Below are 5,153 nucleotides of genomic sequence, written 5' to 3' on the forward strand. Positions count from 1 at the left end.
AGCTGGTGCCAGGGTGGGGATTAAGTACAAGCTCTGAAATGTGAACCAGCAGGAAGTTCTCAACTCTCCTTGGGAAGATTTTACTTTTGCCCCAAATTCAAACAAAAGCTGGTGCCCCAGGGAAATCCTAGGTTTTCATTCTTCCTTTGTGGCTTGGCAGCCGAATGATCTTGATGTTCCAGGTACCAAGCACCAACAAAACAAAAGCAAACAAGTTTTGAAAAAACGACTGCCAGATTTGGACAATAGTCACAATAATTCTCACTGAGGACAATGTCACCCTCTGCCACGACCTTCTGCAATGACTACCACTGAAAGAATTCCTTTGCTTCCCACCCAGTCATATCAGATCAATAAATCCTGGGAGGGTTGCAAGGATTTTTTTTTGTACCTGATGAGTGAACAAAAGCCTGCCTTTTCCAACACACTAGTGTGTGCTAATCATTTCCAAGAACAACTGCTCATTTACGCATGATGGAGTATTTCATCAGTGGGGTAGGAGAGTCTGGCACGCTCCCCTCCCCCAATCACCCAACAACTCTTAAAAATAAGCACATTGCACAAAAGATGGTTAGACATAATGATCAGTATTTGGCCACCCAAGAGCTTTGGTTATGTTTTAATTTCTGTTGCAGATTGTTAGCAAAGAGAAGAAAATGCTAGTGAGTTTCATCCTGTCATATCATCTTCAGACACAAATTTGCATGCTCTTTCATTTTAATGCTTGTTATCTTCATCAGGATAATTGACACTCCAAATCGACTCTGCCATACATGTATTGCACAGTCTTAGAAAGTTAATTACATTTTCTGAATCGACTTCTTTCTGGGCCAAATTATATTTCTGACTTCATAGGATCTTTTAAAAAATACTATCTCTAGTTGTTCAAAGGAGTTTTTAATTCAACAAATTAGTTCATAAATACTATTCATTTTAATCAATGTCAGTCTTTCCATTGTCTCCTCCCCTCCCCACTCATCTCTCCTAACTTCACACATCCTCTCATGTTATGTGGTTCCATCTTCACATATGTACACGGAATACTATGACTCTATCAGCCTACCCTTCCTCTCTCCATTTGACTGCCCCCTCCCCTTAACCTCCCTTCACATCTGGACAAAATACGTTTCCACTTTCTCCTATTCATTTTGTTAAACTGTTCAGAAGAGTTACCATTGCAATCCCCCCTTTGTATATCATACTTCTGTCAATTTATTTGTGTAGATATTCACATGACTGTATATGTTTTGATAGGTTTGTCTCTCTGAACCTGCCTTGTTTTACCTAACATAATGTATTTTCAGGTCCATCCATTTCCCTGAAGGATCTTTTGAAGGTAATATTTTGAAGGTAATATTTTGAAGGTAATATTTTACATATGAAAAGCACCAACAAAGCCAGGTGCTGTGGCTCACTCCTGTAATCCTAGCTACTCAGGAGGCTAAGATCTAAGGCTCAAGGTTCAAAGCCAGCCTGGGCATGAAAGGAGCTAAGACTCTTATCTCCAATTAACTACTAGAAAACGGGAACTGGGGCTTGGCTCAGGGGTAGGGCTGTAGCCTTGGGCGGAAGAGCTCAGGGACAACACCCAGGCCCAGGGGTAGGGTAGTAGCCTTGAGCTGAAGAGCTCAGAGACAGCGCCCAGGCCCAGAGTTCAAGCTCCTTGACCCACCAAAAAGGAAAAGAAAAAAAAATAGCATCAACACAGGATGGATTTATTGTTAACAGTCAGCAAAGTTCTTTCTCCTTTTTTTTTTCTCTTGTATCTTATGGAGAGTACATAATTTATTGATTTCTTTCTTTGGCAAATCTCTTGGACTTCAGGCATGCAGAAATACCTGACTGATGGTTTTTTAATGGTGTAGGTTCAATAATTAGTTATATTATTTCCTGGATGTTTCTTTAGGTCAGTTTTTACTATCATGAAACCAGTCTTTGGTATCTTCACACTGGGTCATTAACCAGATATTATTAGTTATAATTCCAAATAGTTCTGTGTTGATTTGTACCCATTTGACAACTACAAAGCTACAGGTGGTGCATTATCAAAACACAGAAACATAACTTAAAAGAGGAAGAGAAAAAAATTACCTTAAGACTGTGTTCCTCTGGAAAAGATAAAAAGATAGTAGACAAATGGAAAATCATCCCATCCTTCCATCCTGTCTACCTTTCTTTGTATCCATCTCCCACTATTTCAGTCTTATTTTTCAAAAACACTATAAAACTCTTTGGGTAAGAGGCTCAACATATCTTACAGGTGCTTAGGAGAGCTATTCATACTACACATTCAACCTATAGACTAAATACTAAAAAGCAAATCGAGAAGGGTTGGAAATCTAAAGTTGTAAGATAGGAGTCTATCTCTGTAAACATGATTTTCCTTAATTGTCTCCCACAGCTTGTTAGCAAGGTATTAGCTACATGTTGTAAATAAATAATCATGTATTCATGTGAAACATCAGTATTTTAGTTTTCTGTTGCCTTTTCATCAACACCCAACTGAACAGTCTGTATTACATGGCAATGACAAATATTCACTGGAAAGTTTACCTTATCTAAAATAGCTCCCTGAGTTGCAGAAATTCTATAGGATAAATATTACTACTTACTATTTTCAAAACTAGAGTTTTGATGAAGAGGTGCTGAAGGTCCTGGGCTGCCTTGATTCTGAAGCTGGCATATTTATTTATTGTCTGCACTATATGAGCCCTGGATTGGGATTGGTTGCCCTGAACTCTCAGCCTGACTGATATTGACTGATGGCGTAGTCCCTGCATAGTTTGCCAGATCTCTGTGTGTCATGATTCCATTTCTTCTCCTTTCTCAAAGAGCTCTAAGTACCCACTCAGTTCATTAAAGCCCTGTCCTTGAAGCAGAGCCAATGATGTCTCATCGTGCTGGCTATCTGGACAGATGTTCCTGACTGACCATCTTGTGGCTCCCACCTGCAAAGGAGTGATATCAGTCACTCCTCGCACCTTTGCTGTTCCTCATCTTTGGAGCAAAGAATCCAAAAGAAGCCAGAAAAGAAAAGCTGTGGACAGAAAATAATAATTACAAGAATAATTTTTAGGTTGTGTTAAAAGGATACCAGTCCAAAATCCATTTCTTGTAAAGGTACTCAAAATATAAAGAATATTTATTTTGTATGATGCTATTATTTTTTAGGGCTAGTAGAGTTTGAATCATCCTTCCAGTTATTCTTTACTGTAGTTATTTTTTTTATTAGGTCTTTGAGTTTGTGCCTAGAGCGGGCCTCAGATCACCTCACCATTGCTGAAACACACAGAAATAAACCACTTTGCCTGGTTTATTTAGAGATAGGATCTCAGTAACTTTTCGCCTGGGCTGGCTTCAAACCATGATCCTTCCATTTCCTAAATAACTGGGATCACAGATATGAGTCACTATATCCAATTTTATATGATTCTTTTCTAGACTAAAATTGCAATTTCTGCAGAGTTATGATTGATTTTGGCTGCAAGTTTCAAAAACAAAGAAAAATTGACACTCAAAGTTTTTAACTCCCATTTTTTTTCTTCATGGAGAGCATCTTCTGTAATAATAAAATAAATCCTTGCTAAAACTTAAAAGAAAAGCCTGACACTCAAAAACAGTGGCAAAAGACTTATCTTACATCACACCAGGTATCTGAAGTAAAGCAGTTTCCAGGGTTAGTTTGATGACTTGGTAATGTCTGAACACTGAGTTTTTATGCTCTGCTTTTCTTGTCTTTCCACATGGTGGTTGTTGATTGCTGTATCTCTCCTGTTTGCATCAGGAAGCATCTCACACAGTAGAATGGGGCTGGGAGGAAATGACTGCCCTCATTATGAACCTTCCTCCTCACAGAGGAAACTTTTCATCTAAGACCTGAAGAAGATTTCCCCTTCCATCTCCTGAGACTAGTCATACATCAATAAAGATGAGTCATCGGCCAAGAGGAAATGAGGTCTCCCTGACCTCAGTGAGGTCAATCTCGGACCCAACATGGTTCTTTTCATTCCACCTGAGCAAAACTGTGGCTCTGTTGGCCTGAGAGATAAAGGGCTGCGCCTGCCCTTGAGGATCGTCTCTAGCAACTCTTGCTCTGTCTCTGAACTCCAGCCATGTTGGTCTTCTACACTTTTCCACTCCATGCACCACTCTTCTCCCACACCCCTCCTGACTTTTGCCCACCTGTGAGACCTCTCTCAGTGATCTCTTCTCTATCCCCACGGCCAACCTCTCTTTGAATACACGATCATGATGTTGTGTGAACTTCAGAGCACACATGTATTGTGTATGCATCGGTCTGGTTATTTGATTTATCTGATTATTTGATGAAGCCCAGTTTCTTCCTCCAGAAAGTTGTGTGGTCTATTAAATAAGATGAGTACTATTCTGTTTCTGCTGGCTACTGTATCCCCAGAAGCTAGAGGAGCTGCCTATCCCACTCCCTTTGTTAGTATCTGCTATAGATCAGGTGTTATGATAGATAAATGGAAAGATGAAGGCCTTTTCCTGTATACTGGCTGGTAGTAGGGTTTGAACTCAAGGACTTTGAGCTCTCACTTAGCTTTTTTCATTTAAGGCTAGCACTCGATCACTTGATCCATGTCTCCATATGTAGCTTTTTGCTGGTTAATCAGATCTCAGTTTCACAGACATATCTATCTGTGATAGATAGGCTGTGAACTGCAGTCCTCAGGTCTCAGCCTAAGTAGCCAGGATGGTAGGTATGAGCCATGATTGCCCTGAAAAAAAAAGAAGAATGTCTTTAGGGAGCTGAGGCATTGGTCAGAAGAATCCAGAACCATCTAACTCTAATACGCCGATGGTAATCACTTCTTGTCTTTCTTACCCATTTCCTCCCCTGCCCCACCCAGGTCTTTGAAAGAACAGTTTATATGTATGGCCTTTGATGATGGTAATCCTGGAACCTCACTTTTTCACTACAGTACCTTCTTCTTCCTTTCAGCCTTCTCTTTTCTTTTTAATCTGCCTCTCCAAACCCCCAAACACTTGACCCTTCCTCATTCTTTCAATGTGATATGTTCAGTGATCTCTTCTAGCTGAAATTGACACTGTTTCATCTCCTGAAATAAGCGGGTTGGGCTTTGTCCTGATGGAATTAGGGTGAGTAGCTCACCTTGGCATGGCCCCTTCAC

The sequence above is a fragment of the Megascapheus bottae genome, chromosome 15 (assembly GCF_031878675.1).
Source record: "Megascapheus bottae isolate mThoBot1 chromosome 15, mThoBot2.hap1, whole genome shotgun sequence".
Classification (NCBI taxonomy): domain Eukaryota; kingdom Metazoa; phylum Chordata; class Mammalia; order Rodentia; family Geomyidae; genus Megascapheus; species Megascapheus bottae.